Source organism: Cheilinus undulatus, linkage group 7, assembly GCF_018320785.1.
Source record: "Cheilinus undulatus linkage group 7, ASM1832078v1, whole genome shotgun sequence".
In the NCBI taxonomy this organism is placed as follows: domain Eukaryota; kingdom Metazoa; phylum Chordata; class Actinopteri; order Labriformes; family Labridae; genus Cheilinus; species Cheilinus undulatus.
Window position 1 is genome coordinate 32603219 of NC_054871.1, and position 24263 is coordinate 32627481.

General features: G+C 38.3%; 1 protein-coding gene across 2 annotated transcripts in view; it reads left to right on the top strand.

Moving 5' to 3' along the window:
* Positions 1-1315: 1315 nt before the first annotated feature.
* atp8b3 (ATPase phospholipid transporting 8B3) overlaps positions 1316-24263 on the top strand; it is a 51341-nt gene continuing 28393 nt past the window's right edge. For both annotated transcript variants that reach the window (XM_041790774.1, XM_041790773.1), the window contains exons 1-2: positions 1316-1424; positions 3554-3672. The gene's annotated coding sequence lies outside the window, so the exon portion shown is untranslated. The remainder of the gene's footprint in view (positions 1425-3553; positions 3673-24263) is intronic.

The following is a 24263-nucleotide window of genomic DNA, read 5'->3' on the forward strand; positions in this document are numbered from 1 at the left end:
TTCAGAGCCAGATGACCCCCATCCCACCATGATGGTAGTTCCTATTAAAATAGCTAGAATAATCCTATAAAGCATTTCAAGCATGCCCATCCAATCTGCTTCAGTAGTAATATTCTACAGCTACTCTGTTTAGCTTGCCAAATGCATTCAAACACCTTGGTTCGCTATTCATGTAGATATTAGCCATGGTGAGCAAGTTACTGAGATTAGCTACTATTTTCAAAAGGTAGCAGAGTTATTCAGTTCTGAATTATAAAAGTAGTCACTTGGGAAAGTAATTAATAGTAAAATTGTTTTTGTGTGTGTGTGTGTTTCAGTGCTCATATTAAAGTGCAAATTGTTTTGCTGTGGGTGTGTGACAGGAAACCATTTAAAAGATTCATAACAAAGTCATTTTACTTTTGGTAAGGAAACAGACTCAGCAGCAGCAGGAAGCATGTTGTCATCAACAGTGTCAGAAACTCTGACCACTAGTCAAGACAAAGAGTGTTGTTTGGCTTGATGTACTGTGATATACAGTTGAAATCAAAATCATTCATTGGAAATCAGGTTTATTATGAAAATTTACAGACTTTTTGCTTTTGGCAATGAACAAATCACACAAAAGCAATTGCAATAGCTCAATAACACTAATTCTTCAAATGCTTTCCCCAAATTGAACTTAAAATGCAACTTATAAGGACTTCTCCCATCTCAAAAATTACTCAGCCCTTTGGCAAGACTCTTTAGATGGCTACTTAGTAGAGCACCCGTTTGCTTCTATGATCAGCTGTAAACAACATGCATAGCCAGACACCGGCTTCTGCAGCATTTCTGAGGAATCTAAGTCCATTCCTTGATTACAATGGCCTCCAGTTCAGTCTGCATGCTGCAACCGCCTTCCTCAAATCCCGGGGCCACAGTTTGGACACCGCTGCCCAGATAAAATAATGTATACAATCTGATGTTATATGACAGTGACTGAGTTTTAATAAATCGCTATAAACTTTTTTCAAGTGTAGCTAACACTCCACTTTAAGAAATTATATTTAATCTCTATCTGCATTCTTGCTTTGTAGGTCGCCTTTCAGAATGTAAAGAAAAAACCCTTCATGGCCGGAAGTAATTAAAAAATATATTTTATTATGTTTTATTATTTTTTGTTAACTGCCGGCCTTAGGTTGACCTTCACTTACAAAGGCGACATATCAGAATAACCAGTGCAATAAATAAAGTTTTTCAGTTGTACTCCAATGTTGTCAACAGAGTAATCAGCCAGTCGCGCAGGATTCAGTCCTCGGTGAACGCACGAGCGAATCCTACTGGTTTTCAACAACGTGCAGGTTCTAATGATATACCTACCTCTCAGTAGATTATGCCTTCGGTGTCGACGCTTACGAAGTCCATGCTGATAAATTGAACGGCTCGTTGAAAAACAGGTGGTGGTAAGATGTGCTTATGGTCTCCCTTTTCCTCTACATGCCGTTTATGGGCAGCTAGTTAACGCAGTTCATAGGAGAAAAGCTACTAAAAACAATGTTTGTTGCAGCTAGCTAACAGTCCTAGCTAACTAACATCATTCGACACTGAATGCTGTGAGCTTACTGCTTTGCCAGTTAACCAGTTCAATTATGTAACTGAGAATTTTCATACCTAATGAAAAGCTTGGAAAGAATAGCTGTGATATTAAGGTTTTTAAGGACCTTTAATTGCTAGTTTTTGGCGTTTGTTAGCCAACCGTCATAAGTCATACTAGTATTGTTTACCAACCAAGACTTCCATGGGCAGACTGTGGCCAAACTGAAACTGCTTGAAAGGAAGAATTCAAAAATTATACCACAGAATAAACAAATTTTCAAAAAGAATAATATTACATGTTGGAAGGACTTCCCCAGGCTCTGTGGATTGCTATTTTTAGCTGCCAGATGGAATAAGAATGTGTTAACCCACCAGGAGTCAGGTTAGTTGATGTGTAAATGTAACTTTGACTAGAAATTAATTTTTAAGAGTATAGCGTTTTATGATGGTTTGTCTTGGGAGCTGATTTACTATCTGCTTTTAAAAGCTCAAATATCCTTGTTTGATAGCTATAACCACTAGTTGGTAGGTTCTTGCATCCCTTGCCCTGAACAACAGGTTATATATAAAAAGGAATCCTGTGTGATCAGGGCCTTCCTTTGTAGTCATCTCTACTCACTCGTGCTCCTGTGTTGGCACTGATTGTTTCTTTGAGTTTGCCTTTGAGGCAGCAGGACTGGCTGTTTGCCTGGGCAGCAGCAATGTTGGCATTAGTGCTGTCAGGCAAACAGCCAACAACCTGATGTACTTTTGAGTCCTGCTGCTGACTCACAAATACACTGTAAGGGAAAAAACGAGCACTGGAGTAAAAAAAAACAAAACAGTGCAGTTAGCAACTGTTTCTGCAATCTAATGCAATCATTTACTGTAGAGTGATGTTTTTTTTCAGTACACCAGCCCACATGCCTTCAATTTAATCAGAATTGTAAGAATTAGCCCAATTGTTAGTTCTCTGGTTTTATTTTTGGATTGTTCAACACACAGTGACCGCAAAATGGAACATTATGATCAATGCTGCCCCCCCCCACCCCGAGATAAAACAAAAAATACATCAGCATACTACACTGTTCCCTATGTCAAGTAAGATGTTTTATTCATAGTCTACATGTTAATAGTCTACTTCAACATCAAGGTATGTTTCCCATCAACCAAGATATTAGACCCACATTGTGCACTGTCAAAGTTTATGCTGCTTAGCAGCTGGATAGCCAACTTGTAAATTGAGTCATTGTGTTATTCAGCTAAACCTGTATTAAGCATTGATGAAAAAGGTATACAGAGAGGAGCAAAAGTAGCCTCAGTGCTCTGGGACAGTGCAGGGTGCTATGTGAACTAATACATAACGCCATTCTGTTCAGATGCTTACAGTTTTTATTTCAAAGGCAAGGTACTCCTCAATTCAAGCTCTTAAAGTAACAGTGTGAGCAGAACAGTACTTAAGAGAAAATAAGTTGAGAAGAAAGCCTAAATATTTGACAGTCAATCAGACATTGAATGTCTTTGTGGAGAGGTTTCTGTCTGATGAGTTTTTGCAAGGTGGATCAGAGCAGTACAGTGGCATTGTTCCCGGGACCCACTGCTCCTCTTCCTCATCTGAGGTGCCTCTAGTGGGAACAGGCTTCAGTACAGGAGGTGCTGGATATGGTGAGTGGGTGGGCAGGAGATTTCGAGGAAGCACCAGGGGAGTGAATAGGCCAGAGCTAACAGTTCCTGATGTGTTTGTATATGGATAACCTCTCAGGGTTTCAAGGGCATACGTGGGGAAAACAGACATTAAGTGGCTAGGAATAACAGAAGGGTCTCTGCCAACCCAGTAGTAGTCCCTATGCAGAGAGGGGTATTGCGTGTTATTAGCACTGATGGGCTGGCTGCTACTGTGGACACTGCGTTGTTGTTGGCTACTCTGGTGAGCGCTGTAGGCTGCAGGATGGACCAGGCCAAAGTGAAGTTTGATAGCCAGTAATTCAGCACTGAGCCTGGTATTTTCTTCTTTCAGGGCCATGAGATGGGTCTCCAGCACGTAGTCATTCAACCTCCTCTTCTCTCTGGATCGTTTGGCGGCCTCGTTATTCTTACGACGTTTCTCCCAGTAGAGGGCGTCCTTTTTCTCCTCAGGTATGAACTCACGTTTGCGACGGGATCCCTTACTGTTTTGCCCTCCATGAAAAGGTAACAGCAGAGGCTCCATGATGGATAAACTGAGAGACAATCAACAAAGACCTGAAAGAAATAGAAATGGAGGTTAATGCTTTTGTTGGAGCTTGAATACTATACCTCCTTTATAGATAGTTGTGATCTTATCTGATTTAACTTTGTCTTTTCTGTGTTATACTTTACAGTTATTTTTCATGTTTGTATAAGGGATGTTAGAAAATATGAGTGCACATAAATGTTAGAATAATATGTTTTGTGACAATTAGGGATGTTCCGATCAAGTTTATTACTAAAATTTGAAAATCATTTTAGTTAACTGAAACTAAACAAAAACTAAGCTTGGGAAAAAAACACAAAAAAAAAACAAAACAAAAAAAAAAAAATAATAATAACTAAGACTGTTCTAGTTTTAGTTTTAGTCTTTGACATAACCACACTGACTGGCACCTACACCCAAGCCTGGGGAGTGTAAAATGACCTGATTTATTGGTTAAGACTTCGCACAGTGGTTGTTTTACTTCTGGAGTTGTATTCAGATGTCATCTTTGAATTAATGATAGCCTGTTTGAATATGTTTTTTAAAATGTATTTTGTTCACTCAGCCCTGACATGTCTCTGAAAAAACCTCAAACTAACACGAAAACTAATAAAAACTGAACTAAAATGAAACATTTCTGCAAAATAAAAACCAAAATAAACTAGCAAACCAGCAGTAAAAACTAATAAAAACGAAACTGAAATTGCACACAAGAGGTGGAAATGAAATCAAAATAAAACTAAAGAAAAATCAAAAATTATTATAATCTTGGTTTCAATACCATTTTTTCCCTTCCTGATATGTTTCTGATACCACGGTGTTGGGTTTTGAATCATAATGTATAGCATCTCTGTGACTCTACAGTAGTTTCCTGCTGATTGTTGAGTTTTACTCCTAAATATTAAAATAACAGTTATACAGGGGCTGCATCACAGGATCTCTATCTCTCACTAGCATCACATGATTATGGAACAGCCTGCAAATGACTGACAGACTCTCACAAAGGGTAAACAATATGGCGGTTAGCATTCAAGTTAGTATTCGAGCTAGTGGCAATAAATGATCGTAATTCGATTAAAGTAAATTAAGGGACGTTCAATATCACATGAGTTCCAGGCTCGCTGAAAATCCTGCTATAAGGGATTCAAAAGCATCGATACTGTCAATGAGAAGGCAGCTTCAAGAGGAAAAACTAATAAGAGGCAACATTTTGTGGCTCAAAAGTTAATTAACCTTTAATAAACTGTGTCACTTCTTGTCGTGCACTGGTTCAGAGGGCATTTTAATGCTCACATTCAGAGAAAAACTGTCAGGTAGCCGACATTCTTTCCTGCTGCAGTGGGTCCTTTGGTTCTTCTTCGCTGCTCTATAAACATGCAGTGATTTCTGGTTTATGGAGTTAGCATTTAGCATGGCTAAATGAAGCAAAATATAAATCCAGACCAAACAGCATTGGATTGGTGCATAACCTTGTCTACTTGTCGCTACCAATACCTGCATTTTAAGCAGTATTGGACGTAATTCCGATACTGGTATCAGAACCAACAACCCTACATGTTTTTGATTTTCAAAACCAATATATTTAATTGTAATTCATAGATAATGCGCTGATGAAAGCATGTTTATTTTTGTGTGCAGATTTCAAGAAAAAGAAAGTAGTGCTATGACTTTGTATGTTACAGGGCATTTTTTACATTCAAAGGTAGACTCCATAGTATTTATTGTATTGAAGAGCAAAACATTTACTAAGTGAAGTTTTTTTGAGTTGGTGTTAAATGGTATTGATCCTTAGATCATAGTATTGATCCTTAGATCATAAAAATTGTTGTGAATTCATAGGACGAAACAAAAGAGCTCTGAGCTGCAGAGACAACCATTAACCCTCTGTTAAATCCAATGCTGTCATCATTCAGACATAACCTTATGACTTTATGACATGACTTTGTCTGACTTCCTGTATAGGGCACATTACATTAAGAGTGAGAATGGAGGCTTATGTGTCAGTCTTTTCAGTTTCATACTTGTCATTGTAATCATACCTAGTTCAAAAGAAGCTACTCTATCATAACCTCATCCTCAGAACTAGGGGTGTAACGAGACATATCTCACGAGACGAGATTTGACACTTTTTTTGAATTTGGAAAAAAAAAATACATGGGTGGAAAATATGTCCTTTAAACAACTGAAAGTCATAAGTGCACCGCATTCAGGTCTATTCAAAAATAGGGATGGGGCCGATCCGATCCAATATCGGTATCGGGTCCGATGTGGACGTAATTAATAGATCGGATATCTGACTGACGGCGCCGATCCAAATCCATCCTACAGTTTGCGGTAGACCATGAACGCATCGCAGTCTAACACGAGACAGTCTGTGTGTAACTGAGCTAATATTAGTTAGGATAGTTAATAAAAACAAACAGATTTTGACATTGTAGAACAGGGATGCCTGAATGTTTTTCACTGAGGGTCACATACAGGTTATACTATAAGCCATGACCACCACTGGCCCCACCCCTGGTCTGGGTAAGAACGACACTCAGTGCAGCAGAGAGGGGAGATAGTGATGGCCTTTCTCCCCTTGTTCAGAGAGAAAACGAGAGCAAACTGCACCAAGCTGCCAAACCATATAGGAGTGTTGGTGCTTGAAAATGATTGGTGTGATATTTGTAAACAGACCCTGAGACGGAGTGGATAGTGGAGCAAATGAGCACTAATCATGCTGCTATTTGCTGTTTTAATCCTTTTGCCTTTATTCATCAAGGCTTTTTGAATCTAGATGTTATTTTTGTTGTTAATATGGTTAACAGTTATGTTGCCATCTCAATTTAGTCATGAAAAAAAGCTGTCAACAAGCTCTTCTTGTCAAAATGTTTGTTTACAGAACTAACAAAGCAGCACTGTCTACTATTGAACTAAAAGAGTTATACAATCAAAAGATGTATATTAAACTCATATCACTATTATTGCGATCTAAAATAGTGCATTTATCAATATTATCGTGGTAGTGCCATCATTTCCTGAAAATCTTCAAAAAGTACAGAATCAACATTTCAAATCATTTGATCAAGTTCTGTATAAAAAGTACTACAAATCAAATTAGCAGCATATAGCACATTCACATTTTGGTTGTGTAAACATAAATAAAAGTAACATATTAAAAGTAAGCATGAAAACTTTTTCAAATGTACATTAACAAAGGTATTTTGTTTATGACTGCGAAAATTTTCAGTACAATTTTATTTTTTGATGCCATGTGCTCTGAACAATTATGTTTTTTTTTTTTTTTTTCTCAAAGATTTACTTTTGGGCTTTTCTTCCCTTTATTTCAGAGATAGGACAGTGGAAGGAGCAGGAAACAGGGTTGAAAGAGTGGAAAAACAGAACAATACATTTAAATAGAAGTGGTCTATATGAAGTGGTCTATATGCCATTTGGACATTACTTGCCATAATATTATAGTGCAGTTATTACTGATAGTTTTAATTAGCAGTTTCCATTTCATCCCTAATACAGTTGAGCACAAGCTTCATGTTCTAATGCTGGCCATATTTCATTTTTTTTAGAATTAGCTGTGGGACAAATACAGGTGGACACATTTGGCCCATAGGCCATAGTCATTTGGCCCACAGGCCATAGTCTGGATATCCCTGTGTGGGACTGATTTTAAATAAGGTTTCTGAGGCCACAGAGTTGCTCCATTAGTTACTGTTTGGTTCAGGTGATCAATTATATCTTTATTTTTCTCCATATCTTTCAATACCTTTCCAATTTGTTCTTCTACTTTGGGTTTTTTATATTTGTTGCAAAAAGTAAATTCAGTCTTGTGAAAAAACAGACTTTTCACATTGTCTCTTTCATGCATGGCTTTGTGGGTAGTCTCGGGAAGCTGTGCAAGAAGGATGATCATAGTGCTAAAACCACAGTCACCCCCTTTGGCGTATAATATACGTGGAAACACACATTAAGCTCACACTTATGCCTTTTATCTCATTGATACGCTCCCCACACTTTTTTTTTGCAAATAACACTTCAGATGACAAGTTTGATGAGCTGCGTTATAAACTGTCACGTACGATTTCACACAAGAGGAACTCTAATAAGCTCAGACCATAACTTCACTGTCTGTAACCTCAAAATTATAATGTAGTCTCTTATTTAGTTGTAAGTTCTCATTTTTATTTCTGTTATCCACACATAGTGCAACATCTTATTTTCACACAGTCTTATTTTTGACATGCCAGTCAGACCCAGTATGCAACATCAAAACAAAAGCTTCAAAGAGGCCAGGCATGCTCATCGATGGTGAGAACAAAATGGGTTAAAAATATTCAGGGCTGTGCCCACTGAGAATGTAGACCCACACCTTTTCTGTGCATGTGCGAGTCCTCTGAACATGCCCACCTGCATTGTTGTGTGTGGATGATACGTTTTATACTCTAAGCGAGAGCAAGTCTCAAAAAAGAAGCAGCAGGAAGAGAGAAAACAATCACACAGGGACAGAGACAGAAAGACTAAGAGGGAGAGAGAGAGAGGGTTCCTGAGTGAAATCTCTTGAGGCCTTCTCAATACTGCGCTGCACATTTGCACCTGTTTCTTATTTGGCTATTTATATCCAGGCTGCTTTTTAGTAAGGAACTCTCAAACTTCTTCTTTTGTGTCAATCCTTTTTCTCATAGTCTACCACATGCTTTTGTTTCCGAATGCTCTGTTGTGAAATGACTATGGGAGGAAAAACTGGCCAGTCCTTGTTCTGTGGCTTTTTTTCCCCTCAGTCTACAGAGTTAATGGTTTTGTTAACTGCCAGCTTGGAAAAAGAGTGAATAAAGGCTCCCTTGGGAAAATAAAACGTTCACCTCAGTTCATGGTGTGAAATTTCTGTTCATGAGTGAAATGCACCATTAAATACTACTGGTTTAAATTTAAATGAAAAGCATTATAAAACAACATTAAATTATTTATATGGTGGCTTTACAAAGAAGTGAATCTGGAGTCAAACAGTAAAGGCATTGTAGAAGCAGGAAGCAATTTATGAACTGTTTTCACATAGTGTTCTGTGTTTCAGTCTTCTTAATTCTTCATTTCTCACAGTATGTTTCAAGAAGTAATTAATAAAAATTACTTTTGTTAAATGATTCATGTGATTTTGATTAAATCACATGTATCTTGTACTCTGGCTCTTCCTAGTTTCCAACTCTGCTATGCTGTCTAGAAAAAGGCAAAAAATTTGATGACTGCCTGCTCCTTAATTTTCTCTCGCTCTCTTTTTTTTGATGATTTATTTATTTATTTATTTATTTTCCTTTATTAGAGAGAGAGAGAAAGGGCAGGGGATAGAGTCGGAAACAGGGACGCAAGAGTAGGAAATGATGTGGTGAAAAAGCCACAGGCCAGATTTGACCCAGGCCAACTGCATACATGGGGCGCAACCTAACCACTAGGCAATCTATGACCCCGCTCCTTTTATTTTTTAAGTAGTGCATACATAGTTAGCTCCAATTAAATCGCATTTTATTCCAAAATCCAGGTTACTTTATATCCAAAGATATTACAATAACAGCAGATAGGACTTTGGAATTAGCAAATAAATGTCTCGCTCTTGTACTTTTCTAGCCTCCCTTACACTTTGATGTTATGGGAACATTAGAAACACACTGTGCACAGCACTCCTTTCTCGGTTCACATATCTTTCCAGCTTCTGTCACATCTCATTTATCAACTACAAAATATCATTTATTACATTTTTTATTTGTATTAGTACTTATGCTGAAAATGTAAACTGGTGCTACATATAACTGCATTTATTGAACAAGCTAATTTGCAACGCCAAAGTAAAAATAATTGAAAACACACAGAAAACTAACACAACTATGTAAAACAAGACTATAAAACTATCTATGCTTCCCTATTGTAGACAGATGCTAGAGAAGATGACCTGATTTTATATTATATATTTCAAACTTTCTGTGATTTCCACTTTTGACTAAAAATGATTAGAGTTTTATAATCAAAGGGTCTATAATAAGCACATCCTCTATACAGATGATGTGCTAAATTATCTTGTAGGTATTAACAAGGCAGGAGCACTTCCTCTTCCTGAAACAATAGGTGACAGATAAAGGAGCGACAATTTCAAGTGCTTTATGTAGAGTAAAATGATTTGTTTTATAGTATAAATGAAAATATGAAAAAATTAAACACCTGTTCCCCTTTCTTGCCTGTCAGCTAGATATGAAAGATTTTTTTCAAGTGTTCTCTGAGCTGTCCTTTATTTAAACAGAATCGAACATGTTGTACATCACAGAATGAAAAATATGGTTGTATATTCATTAAAATTCTCTATCATTTGGTAAATCACATCTTTACTTTTAAATCACCTGAATACAGACACCTTTAAATCAGTGCTACAAACTACTGTATGTTAAAAAATCAGCTTGAGGCCTTACCTTCAAATGTCGTATCTGGAAACTGCAAACAACTGTATTCACACAGTTGTTCTGAACAACTTTAGCTGGGATCTCTCCTCTGTTACTGCGTCATTAGATTGATGCACACATTAGCAGAGGGGGGCTGATGATGTCTGGCTGCTCTCTCTAGCCTCCTACCTCCCCTCCTCCTTCGCAAGTCTTTGACTGTCCACCTCCGATGTGACATGAAGTGTCTCATGTTCAGGGTGTTATGGTTTTAGGGGCTAGCCCACAAGGGGTCTGTTCTGTTTGATCCTGCTGTCAGTTTCTTATAGACATATTTGGTATATTATGCTCAGAGAGAATATACAGAATAATGTTCTTCTGCTACATCTGTGTCATTAAGTTTGTCTTTGCTGTGCATTGCTGTCTTGGTGTGTGTTTTGCAGCTGCATTTAGGTGTGTTGTGTGGTATTTAATGTATGTTTCATCCAGACAGTAGTTGTAGTTCCAGTAGTTGAATTAGCCAAATCTAAATACAACAAAAGTTATGTTACTATCAGATATTTATAAAAGCATAATTAAGAGGATGAAACTGAAGTAATGAGAAGTGCTCAGTTTAAGTGTTAAATAATCTTTAGCACCTCTGATTTTAGAAGAAGGAAGTGCTTGTCACTTAATCAGCTTTAAGGTAGAACTTCTGATGTTAAATATCCTTTGATTAAATGTTGCAATGCATAATGTCAAGAAGGACAAAACAGCTTTATATCTGAATCATAACTTGCTTTTGTGACAATTTGACCTCAACCCCATTTCTATATTTGGACAGTGTTGCTTGTGGGCAAGTACGATTTTTGCTTCCTGTTGTGATGCGCTTGTGAGTCTTTAATGTGAAAATAACATGCATTAAATGTTCATGGGGAAACAAATAGGCTTTGTTTTTGTAAAATGCATAGATGCTGAGAACCACAAAGTGTAGAGTTATTTTCAAATTTTGACGTAACTGTGTTAGTTTTCTTTTATAAGTTTTTAATCTAAAATGAAAAATGTCACAGTCATCTGAAATAAAGCACAAAAGTTAACTAAACAATGACTTTAAATGTTTATGAGCTCAGGATTCAGATGAAATATGCCTGGCAGAAAAATGATATTTCCTTTCCTCTTGACTTGTTTTTCCCCATAACAATATTCTGAGATTATTTTCTATCTAGAAAAATTATTGTGTCTTTTTAAAATGTTAGATGAAGAGGGAAAGCCCACGTGTACAGGGAAGCAGAAAATAGTTTGGCATTTCCTACTTCACTATCTTGGAGATAAAAATCAAAGCTCTAGCAGTATTGATGCTCTAGCTCCCTCTGCTGGTGGCCTCCAAACACGTGCTGGTAGACTGGGGTGGAAGTTTTAACGCCTCTAAGGTTGGATTGTTTTGCATTCAGATTAAAGCTATAGACGGGGACGTTCACCTCGTGTGTAAGCGTCCTTTACATAATCAAATCAACAATATTTCCACGTCAACATAAAGAGAACTAGTTCTTTTTAAAATATGGTGTATGAGGGTTTTATCTGAATGTCTTTGATATTCTATTGCACCACTGTTGCAAACACATTGTCCTTATAATGTAAGTTTACATTTAGCAGTGCAAAGGGCTTCAAAGTCATGCTGAAGCATAATTTTAATATTCCTGAGAATAAAGATGGTATAGTCAGCCACAGAAATAATTGCATATCGACCGCAAACCTCCAATTAAACGTTCTCTTTCATCAAAGTGTGCATGGGAAATAACGCCGAGGTGATCGGGGGAATACCAACCCGGCACACTGCCGGTTTCACTGACCTCCTCGCTGGTGTTTTTGAACCGCAATTAAACTGTCTAAATATAAGAAACTGTCATATTTTACCTTCACACCAATATGGATCAATTTTGCCACCGAAATGTAAAAATTACAAAGAACTGTTTATTACTTCTAGATGCACGTTTACGCGTCATATCCTCTGAATACCAACTGAATGGAGACATTGGCTGTATATTTTTCCCATCCTTTAACCGATCAGTGTGATTAATCGTGTGTGCGTCATAGCTTTTTTTTATCCTGATGAACACATTAAAAACTACAGCTGAGTGTAAGCAGCATGTGCTCATTTTCCTTCTTTATTGTGATCACAGGGTTAAAGGCGTGTTGCCAGACAGGTTTGAACGCCCGTTTCGGGCTTTTTTACTAGAGATGAATGCAGCATCAGTATTTTACTTGAAATGAAGTGGCATTATGACTGTTAGAGTCCATTAGGACTAGGGTGCATCCTGAGCTGATTCAGACCTGCTGGTGCTCTGCTGACCCCACTCCTACACCCCCGCTGAGGGTCTGCCTCCAGACCAAGACCCTGGCCGTGTCGCTCCTGTACACAGAGAGGAGGCAGGCCTGGGTAGACGGCCGGTGGGGGCAGGTAGGAAGACCGCCAAGGCAGCAGGTAATTGTTACACAGTGCCGAGCTGGGAACTGGCCATGTCTGAGGGGGGCACGGCAGTGGGGAGGCCCGCGGGAAGGAGTCCGGAAATAAGCGCATGGAAGTTGCGGGATCAGTGGAACTGGGAATGTCAACGCTGGATGAGATCTGTCGCTGATCGTCCACTGACTTCCCAACGCCCAAAACTGCTCCAGGAGGGAGGAAGCACGACCCGGAGAGCAGGGAGATGCCTTGCGAGCCAGAAGCTTGCATGTTGGAAGTGTCATAGGAGATCGTAGCCGCAGAAGGATGTTTCGGTGCTTCCTGCCGCCCGACACCCAGCAGAGAGACTGGGCTGCTAGTGTAGCTTCCCCAGAGCCCGTTGTGGAAGAGGGCAGGGTTGTAGGGAAGCCTGGGTGGAAATGTTACAGTAGAATCTGATGTTTCACACGCAATAGAGTGACTTTTCTCCGCGCTCAGCCTGCAGTGATACTGCAGGCTGAGCATCTGAGCACGCAGCTGTGCGTTCTCGTCGCTCAGAGCCAGCAGCTGATCCTCCATCATCAGGTCGTTCAGCCTCCTCTTCTCCCTGGACCGTTTGGCTGCTTCGTTGTTCTTCTGGCGTTTGTCCCAGTACACCGCGTCTTTCTTGTCTGCCGGGATCATCTCCCTCTTGCGGCGCGTAACGGGACTGCTGTAGGCCCGTAAACGCAGGAGATGTCGGGTCAGCGCGGGGGACCGAGTCATCGGGAAGAGGGGTCCAGGGTTCGCATCGGGCTCTGTCAAACCGCTTCTCCTGACTGAGGAGGAAGGAAGGCAGGGGGCAGCTGTCCCAGGACTGTCACGGCTTCTCGAGGCGGACATAGTCTGCAGGAATGAAAGCAGAAGTTTGAGTTAAAACACGTCTTCATTGATCAGACAACAAACAAATAAATAGCCATCTAAAGTAATTTAATACAAATGTTCCATGTGAGAAATATTTAATTTGTAATGTTTTATTTTCCAGTTTATACTCACATTTTAAACACTCGCGCTGTTTCATAGACTCTACTTTCAGATAAGCATCTGTAGTCACTTGTTGAGCTAGAAATTAAAGTGACATCTATCAATAACAGTTTGCTAAGAAATCTAACCTGAAGGAAACAATTGGCACAACTGATTTTATAAGATTCTATAACTGCAGATTAACATTTGCTAAAAGTAAAATCCAAACATGTCTGTTAAATATTGCGCAGCGTTTTGCGCTCTGACTGAGAGGATATGAAAAATCAATCAATCTTTATTATGTTATGCATTAAAGATGTCCTTATTTTTCTGATCAGACCGTTTAACATTATCAAACTACACACTATTCTGACTGGAAACGTGGCATTTAGAGGAGGATTTGAAGGACCAGGTTAACTTTAAAAGAAGCTTCAATTCTGCAGCACACTCAATTGCGTCTGGCTTCACTTAAATATCGAATCTATTATTTGATTACATTTAGGAAACCGTGGATGTCAAGGATGAGCCTACCTGTCAATCACAATCCGCGGTGCTGAAGAGAGCAGAGCTGCGGGGCGGCACACACACAAATACTAAGACACCTCACAGCCGTCCGTGCCGTGTTCTGTGTGGTGATGTGGAAACTTATCAGCCGACTTCACTTTATCCGACTTCACAGCGGAAGGCCAATTCAACCGTGTGTGATCACCAGTAAACCACCAGTTAACTCCAAAATGAGTCACTCTGGATCTGCTACCCCACTATCATGCGCGAGTGTGCAGCACAACCATTTACATGAGGGTCTGCACACTTTACAGTGACATGCACGGTTTCAGACCTGTCGCGGATGTATCTCTGGTGTTTGCGTGATAAATGAATGATAATTTGTTTATGAATATTACTGACATATAGCAAAACGTAACACGTTTTGAAACGAACAGAAGGAGTTGTTTTTAAAAGGGAATTTAATTTTAAAAAGGAGTTTAATTCTAGAATTGAAATCAAGTTGAAAAAATTTAATAAATGACATTCAAATGTGTGAAGATGCCTATAAAATGAAATGGATTGTCTGCTTATAAACATTGTTGACACCTGCCATATATTTCTCATTAGCATGTAGAACCTTTGGCTGCTCTTCATTAAAATGTGAAATTATTGAGTGCCAGATCTGTTTCAGTGCCTTCTCCAAATTTCTTTGGAATTGATTTTCATTGTATATATGTTGCTGCTAAGCCTGTAAATGACATGTTACTACTCTTTGTGAAACAATTAAACAATAAAAGCATGAAAAATTATGAGCAGGACGGCCCATCAGTTAGTCTAAACTAATTCTGCAGTGTATTTATGCTTATAAGGGCAATAAATTGATTTATGTAACAAGTCAGACTCGTGGAAAATTGAGAGTTTGATAATAGAAAATGGAGATTTTCTCTGAAACTTCACTGCAATATTTCAAAGCGTAAAAGCTACTGTCAGAAACTTTAATTTTACGTTAGTTCTGGTGATGCCGTTAACAACAAAGTTTAAGTTGCTCATGTGTAACCAGTGCTCTCAAACTGAAAAAAATACATACAAATGAAGAAAAACATCCTGCTAGTTTTTATAATCAATAATATCCCTCACTCTAAATTGTTTCTGTAGAAATTAGAATTAGTTTTTGTCTGCATGGCAAAATTTACATCTGATAATGATCATGTGGCAGAGATGACAAGCAATCAAATACAAATACAGAAATAACCATTATTCTTCTGATGCACTTGTTAACCTACAGAAATCATGGAGAGACATCAGCATTACTTTGAGTCTGTTTTTTAAGCATATGAAAACTTCCAGGGCACAATAACCCCTAATAGTTCACTCAAGATGAGCTCACCGCCCACACTTAAGCTTGCAAAGAACAGTTTTGCTTACTTTGTTACGTTATTGGTAAAATGAAAGAAAACCTGTGAGAGTAGTGTCTTTCACAAAAGAAATGCCCAGTCTACTAGCTATATAGTTTGTTTTTGTAAATTTTGATGTAGCATTCTTGCCTTCCTCTCTGAATCCTTGATATGTTGGTTAAACACAATGCAAACACTCGAAATTTCAATAGAGGTAAATTGCCAAATATGTGAAGAAAAAACTCCAGCTCCATGGTCTGTTTTAGCTTGGTGCATGGATCCCTCTGTCCAAATAACACTTTAAAGAAAGTTTAAAACTCATAGGCTGCCAACACCATAACAATCAGACTAACCTGTGATTGTAAATCTTATCATGAGTATGTGTAACATGATATAATGTGTAGCAAGGGTGTGGATTGCAAAGTTTGTAGCATCATCACATGCTGAGCCTATATCAAAAGGGATGCAACAACTGTCTTTTTCCAACTGTTCAGTTATTTTAACTTATGTTTCATGAACTTCCAAGCTCCACAAGACTAGTTATAGTTTTTATAAGACAGATTATAAAAATAGTTATACATGTAAGCCTTTTGCTTTTTCCTCAGCTGTTTAATCCAACATTGGTTGTCTTATCAGCTCTTTAGATCTTCATCGTTGATCCTTAAAATAGCTATGAGGTGTGAAAAATGTAAATGTCAGCTTGTACCCCCCTGGCCTTTTTTTTTTTACTTCAGATTGGTCATTTTGAAGTAAGACTGTGTACACCCAATCTTAACAGCTCAACCGCACTGAACATGCCACCAGAATGAGAAACCACACAGCATTGTACATTGCACATTTCACATTTCACTTTGCTGTGCTGCATGTGGGGATGTCCAAATGAGGAGGGGGATGTCCTCTGAGGCATCAGCTCTGTTGATGGAAATCTTCCAACAGATTTTCTTTCTGACTCAGTATAACCACAGAGGCCACAATCAAACATGTTCTAACAACAGTTTAGTCTTAAAGAACAATTCATCTGTCAGATTTTTGAAGTGAAGCTGTTCCTGCAGTGTACAGAGTTGTATCTATAAAGATGCATTAATGGCAATAAAGTCATGAGTATAATTGGCAGGTGAAGTAAGAGGTTAATTAATTTAGTATGGACAGATACATTTCTCAGCTTTGTTAAGGTTCTGCTCCCTTTTAGCATGTCTCTTTGTTGCTGTTCAAATAAAAAAGGCTCAGAGAGCCTGCTTGTGGTATGTCACGATTGGCCTGCCTAATAGTTACCCCTGCCACCTTCTCATTGTGTGGCATGACCACATCCTGACTGCATGTTGCAGAAGATTTCTCTCTATGTGGATGACTTATTAAAACCAGTGTAGAGGATGGTTTTATAATAACAGAATTATCAGTTTGGTAAGCTGAATGAAAAGTGTAATGTCTCTGTTACCAAATGAACACCCTTTAAATGTGATTGATATGGAGGCAGCAGGTCTTTCTAATGAGCCTTTGTTCAAATGTAAAGACAGCCTTTCCTGTTGTAGTCAAATCCTATGCTACATAAAACAATCCATCATTTTAATTTTTAGTTTTGTAGCTTATCTGTGGCTATTATAGCCTACAATTCCTATCTGCTCTCAGCTGTGAATAAATACAGATTTGATTACAGTGACAAGCTGGATGAGACACTTTTTTCTTACTTACATTTACTCTATAATATCTTTCTAACCATGCATTGCATTAATTTCTTTAATCAGAAGTTCCTCTTTTGGAATAATTTCATATTATCCTGTATTTAAAACCTAATTTTAATTTGGTTACACTTTGTTATTTCTTGGTTTATTTAAAGTTTGCTCAAACTGCATTCATGCCTTTGCAGATGCCATTTGGCTGCATGGTTAAAACAGTAACCACAGTAGTGTTGATATCAGTGATTATTGAGGCTGCACAGTACATCTCAGTCTTATATTAGTATCGCTGTATGAGAAGTTGCTGTTAGAAAGTGAAGGTCTGATTTTGTAGCAGTAATTGCTTGAGTCACCAAGAAATGCTTTCTCACTCAGTGTGGTTTAGTTTAGGTTGTTAAGGCCCATGTATGCCCATGAGGCCATTCAGTTGTGGAGTATGCATCAACCTAAACACCAATGCTGCTGTCAGTCATGTTTATTTGATTGTGGGAAGGCCTAAATTGTACTTACAATGAACATTCAACAAACTGTGCAGCCTCAGATGCCATGAATTATCTTGGTTGTTCTTAACATGGTTCGGCATGTACAGTGTATTTAGTCAATAAAAGGCCTTTTAACCATTTGACTAAAATAGAAAAGGTCAGATAAATGTAACTGCAGTTTGGTCCACCTTAAATCTGATGTTTAGTGGTAAAGATCCCTATTCTTTACTGCCTTTCTTAATCTCTCTCTTATACAGTAAGTTAACTCTCTCATCTCCAAAAGCTCTCCTTAAAATAAGAAGAAAATAGGTTTTAGATACCTATATTAGTTTTAGTTCAGCTGATTTGTCCAGATTTTTCCTTAGGGTGCAGCCCATTGCTGTTTTAAATTTCTGTTTTTAATGACCAAAAAGAAATCTTACATTCAGTGCAACATTGTGACCAATTTTTTAATTTCTATATTTTCTGAAACTGTTTTGTATATTTAAAGTAGCACTGTTGATTATTTATAGGATCATTAAATCTGATCTGTTCTTTGATTTGCTAAAAATAAGAAAATATGTATTATCATTATATTTTTTAGTAACGGCTTCCAGTCAAAAGCACAAAATATGTTTTGTGAGGCAAAATGTTTATTTAGATGCACAGCTTATTTAAGAGTACTACTTAAAGCTAATTCTTATTTAGATATACTCTCACTATTTATTTGTGCTCCATATCTTACCAGTACCCTCCGAACCACAACAGCTTTACCATCACTCATATGTTTCAGTGCACCCACACATCTCAGCTAGCAGTGATCTCTCTTGGTTCAGGTGAAAGTTACTATTGATGAGCTGACTCATTTGTGGGTGTTAATCTAATTGCATTGTTCCAGTAAGCTTTGATGTTGTTATAACACCCCCACCCCTCATCAACAAACACTACCATGCTCTACTTTCACCAAGCTGCTGCACAATCAAAATGTCCACTTAAATGGAAATACCACTGCTTTGGCTTTGGCTTTATGTTAACCTATTTAACATCTCTTTGTATGTCATATCAACCTCTTTTGCATTTTTTTAAAGGAAGCCAGTTGTGTGATTGTTTAGGGTTTGTGTCTGCTGGCCTGATTCCCGCTGTTTAACAAACAGCTCTTAACCGCTTTCTACAGGAAGTTGAGCTTCAGCAAGCATGGAGGTTGTTGCTTCTTCACTGTAAGATGCATTTTGAGTTTTTTTTATACTGCCACATGAAAACTATCACCGTTGTAATGTGGGTCTTTGAAAAATAAGAACACTGAGAAGCTTCCCACAGCAGAGGGCTTTCTCACATGTACTGTACCGAAGCCACCGTGGTCTGAGGGTCGTGCCCTTCTCAGATCCTGTGACACACAAAATGATACAGAAACAAAAGGGTCTGCATTTGGAGTGTAGTGAGAACTTTCCTTCTGTTCCAATTATTGGCATAGAGATGATATATACATCTGTTTCTGGATATTGTGGCTGATTGTTCTTAACGGGCGATAATTCAAAATGAATGTTGCAATGCAGTTTGGAGAGTCATGTCCTGAAAACACCTTTAATTCTGTTACTCAACAATCACTCAGGTGAACAAAGCTTAGATTTAGTGATGTTCTAGTATTTCTGCAATATAGCAAAATGTCCTCCTTATTCTACCCATCCAGATTACTATAAATGAGTCCCATATTGCTCGTGTCTGAAAAGTAGGATATTTGCAAATATTCAGTCTCCCATTCTGTTTAGTTTGCAAAAGAATCAGCATCTTCCAATACATGTGGGAGGTCGATTTTTATAATAGAAGGTATTTACAACTTATTTTTTTAACAGCACTTTTTAAAAACATGTTGCAGAAAATTAAAAATAGGAAAAATAGTAGAAACAAGTGAACAAATTGAAAAATAATAAAATAAATAAATACAGAAATTAATGATAAGATACAAACAACAATTAAACACTTACAGTTGTGGTCAGAGTAATAGCAGTCCAACATTACTAACCAGAGCAGTTACTTCTTTAGGTAGAAATGATATTTCTTCATGGCAAATAATTTACTTGTAGGTATAGTAGAGTAGTAGAAAAACAACAGAGCCAACAGTCATGACGTGCATGCTACTGTTTCTATGTGATTGAATCATTAGTTGAAAGTTCAAAATAATAGCAGTGTGGAGTTCACTAAGTGAGGTCATTCATTCTCTGAAAAACAGGTGTCCCTTATTTCAGGACAAATGCAGCAGATGTTGTACTTCCTGACTGTCATTCATTTCTCTCTGAAAATCTAGATAAAATGGGTCGTTCCAGACATTGTTCAAAAGAACAGTGTAGGCTACTTTGATTGAAAAGTTGATTAGAGAGGGGTAAACATATGCAGAAGATGATAGGCTGCTCAGCTAAAATGATCTCAAATACTTTAAAATGGCAACCAGGCAGACGTGGAAGAAAACAGAAGGCTCAGCCAATGATCAGTACCAGGGTGCTCAACGAAAGTCTAAGTTACTTTTGAGTACTGTAACAATTACAAGACGCCTATGTGAAGCCAGGCTATTGGCAAGAAGCCCCCCTGAAGTCCCGTTGTTGAAAAAAATGACATGTGCTATAGAGGCTACAATTTTCCAGTGACTGGCCTAAAGAAAAATTGCGCAACATTCTGTGGACAGATTAAAGCAAGATTGTTCTTTTTGGGCCCAGGGGCCGAAGACAGTTTGTCAGACAACCCCCAAATACTGAACTGAAGCCACAGTACACTGTGAAGACAGTGAAGCATGGTGGTGCAAGCATCATGATATGGGGATGTTTCTCATACTATGGTTTTGGTGCATACCAGGGATCACAGATCTGTTTGAATACATCAGAATACCTGAAGAGGTCATGTTCCCTTATGCCGAAGAGGAAATGCCCTTGAAATCAGTGTTTCAACAAGACAACGACCCCAAACACATCAGCAAGCCAGCCGCATCTTGGTTCCTTAACAACATTAGCGTTATGGAGTGGCCAGCCCAATCCCCCGACATAAATCCAATTGTAGACTTGTGGGATGGCCTCATAAAAGCTGTTTCTGAAGCAAAACCAAGAAATGCAGAGGAATTGAGGAATGTAGTCCAATTGTCGTGGGCTGGAATACCTGTTCATAGGTGCCAGAAGTTGGTCAACTCCATGCAACACAGTTGTGAAGCAGATCTTAGAAACAGTAGTTACACAACTAAGTATTAGGTCACTTATTCACAAGAAAGCTGAATCTTCAAGCATTTTTCAGTTTATACAGTAAATGTTTGAGTTTGCAAAGAAAAATGCTATTTTTTAACAGCCTGATATTCCTTTTTCTTCACTTTCTGTAAAGTAATAGCAAATCATATAGATTTTTTCTTCATGTTTTGATGTGGAATTGAATGTATAGTGTACATTTGCGTGTATGGAAATATACGCTTTTATAACAATTTTAAGCTTTACTTTTTGAGCGCACTGCCATTATTTTGAACACAGTTGTATCAATTAAGCCTGATAACAAAGCACAGCAAAGGCAATACTTGAGAAAAGCCAGCCATTAAAAGGGAGCTTTAAAAAGAGATTTAATGGAGGACAATGAATATGCTGGTCTGAGATCTGCATGAAGGGCCTTAGTCGCAGGGCGCCTCAACTGCAAAGGCACCTTCCTGATGTGACCAGTTGATTTTTGTAGGAAGTGCTAGAAAAGCACTGCTGGAGGATCTTCGTCAGCTGTCAAGCTCACAGGGAGTTTGCAAATCACAGATCTCGGATATGTCTGGCCATTTGAGCCTCAAAAAGCAAGCAGTAAGATCTTGAAATAATGTCCAAACTTACAGATAACCAGTGAAAAGAAGCAGGAACTGATGTAATGAGGCCATTTCCCTTCCCACGAGTTTTTCAGTCAGTTGCAGTCAAAGGGCACAACATGCATCAGGTGTCATTGACAGCATGTAAGTAGCACCATTTTTATTGCCTCTTTCTCACCAACATTCTCTCCCGTGTCAGTAAACATGTCACACTAACTGAGAGAGAGAGAGAGAAAGTGTCAATAAATGTGCTACTTTCTGCAACTAATGTATGTGTTGTGGGTGTCATAGTTAGTCTAAGGCCTAATTATATGAATATGTTGTGTGCCCCAACTTTCTGCATACTGCAAGGAACAGAACATACTTTGTATGAACAACTGCAGAAATTAGAACTGGAAAAAGAAAAAATATCAAATTAAATTTCAGTGTGAAGCTCACATGTTCTCCCATGGGTGGCCCATAAATGTAAATGTGCTTGTTTGTTTGTTTTTCCATATGTGTCAGCCCTGTGATTAACTGGTGACTAGTCCAGGGTGTACTCTGCCTCTAACCCAGTGACAGCTGTGGATGGAGAAGTAGTTGTTAGTTTATATTTACCTTTTTGATGAAACTACAGCAGTAGGAAGTCAAAGTTATAATGTCTTTCTCATGTGGGCTTCTCTTTGGCTAGTAAATCTGTGATAAGAATACAAATGTTTCAAAGAATTTCTAAGAATTAAAACACTTAAAAATTGTAATTTGTTTTTCTGCGGGCCGGGCTATTTTTTTTAGTAACATATACATACACAGGCACACACACCTCTCATGTCATCAGACAGCACGTGTCAAGATTAGGATTAAATGTTCAGTTATAAAGCATCTGTTCTATCGTTCGTACCATTTTGTTAAATATGCTACAGGATTTATAAACCATGTCCCATTTAAACGTATGTGACCAAGACCATAATTGCACTTCATGTTGACATAAAATGAAACCATATGTAAGCAAATATAGTCGATAGTAGTTTGGCATCACGCATTTATTATAATTAGGGATTAAATCAGGCTGGAGATTAAGCTGTGTCACTCACCAGAACAGATATGATGTCTGCATTTGTGGCTGACAGACAGTTGCTGCTTCAATCCCCACAGGGATAGATGTTTGCTTTCACAGTGCAAAAACCTCTGACATTCGTTAAGGCGCAAGGAAGGAAACAGGAAAACTGAGGTGCAGACTGGACCAGACTCTATGAGAGAGCAAGGTGCAGCTGTGCACTGTGATTCTGTTCTTCTTCTTAATCGATAAATAAATCAATAAATAAATGAAAAGACAAAGTAAATCCTTCTCCTTTCGTCTCAAAAATCATACAGTCTGTATCAGCGTCTCTTTTCTTTCTTCTCTCTTTTTCAGCGTGTTTGTGGAGCTGAGACGAAGCAGGTGCTCTGCCGTACGCTCTGCTGTGCGTCTTTTTTTTATGTCCCTCTCTGCTCTAAAGAGAGTACAACTAGGAATGCACCGAGCCACTTTTTTTCAGTTCCGATCTGATTCCGATAAATATGTGCCAATACCGATAATGATTCCGATATATATTTTTAACAATTATTATTGTTGGTATAATGTGTGAGGTCACATGACGCTGTAGTAAACCACCCAGCTCCTCTTATTAAAAAGCAAAAAAAAAAAATACAAAAATCAATTGAATTTAAATGTATTCCGAACAAATTTATTTGAACTACTACTAAAGAATAAATATCAGCATTACCTAAAAAACAACAACTGAGTAGAAGGTATAAATCCCTGTCTATAATGCTCTTTAATGAACCCCCCACCACTAGAGACCGCTGTAGCTTCAGTTAATGGCAGCAGCCTTCCTCTCTGACTCTTCACAGGATGTAGGCCTAAACAATGAGAAGGACGGCGTTGGCTAACGGCTAACCTGTTAGTGTATAGTAGGAAGACCGCGGTATGACAGTTTTCCAAAGTACTAAATGGAAATAAAGTGGTATGTGGGCTGTTGAGGGTTAAGCTCACGTATGACTACTCACCCGAAGTGAAAAGGGGCCTAATATCAAAGCACCATATTAATCTGCAAAGAGGAACAGAGGTGGGCGGCGCTAGCTTTCAATGCTAGCACCGCCGTTATCAAGCCACTCTTCATTGTGTTCTCTCATCTTTAGACTAGTTTTGATCCTTCTAAATATAGATTTAAGTTTAATCTACTAGGTAATTATACCGCTAAGAACATCCCCAACTAATACTAGCTCAGTTACACACAGACTGTCTCGTGTTAGACTGCGGTGTGTCATGGTCTACCGCAAACTGTTGGATGGATTTGGATCGGTCACTTGGATCGGCGCCGTCAGTCAGATATCCAATCTATTAATTACGTCCATATCAGACCTGATACCGATATTGGATCGGATCAGTCCCGTCCCTAAGTACAACGTACTATATTTACTCATTTATTGCATCATATTATGATCTTTAGTTTCTATATTATAATAAGATCATGAAAAATGAGTGGAAATTTGTATTTCAAAGACTTTCAAAGCTCCTAAGTTTGTAAATATTGAAAACTAATATTTGTCAAAAAATGTCCATCTTTTTCCCTAAACGTCTCGCGGGCCATTGGCACCTGCTGGTGGGCCAGAAGTGGCCCGCGGGCCGGAAGTTTGACACCCCTGACTTAAGGCATCTCTATTTGTCCATTTAGGAAGCACAAGTGATTCTAAATTAGTTCAACCTGATGTGGGACAAATGAAAGAAAATGAGTGCATTGGAAAGGCAATGGCAAAATAACCAAAAAAAAGGGGATTTTTTTGCATGGGATGGCCTTATACAGTTGATTTCCTGACTCATTATCCTCTAGTTTTGTG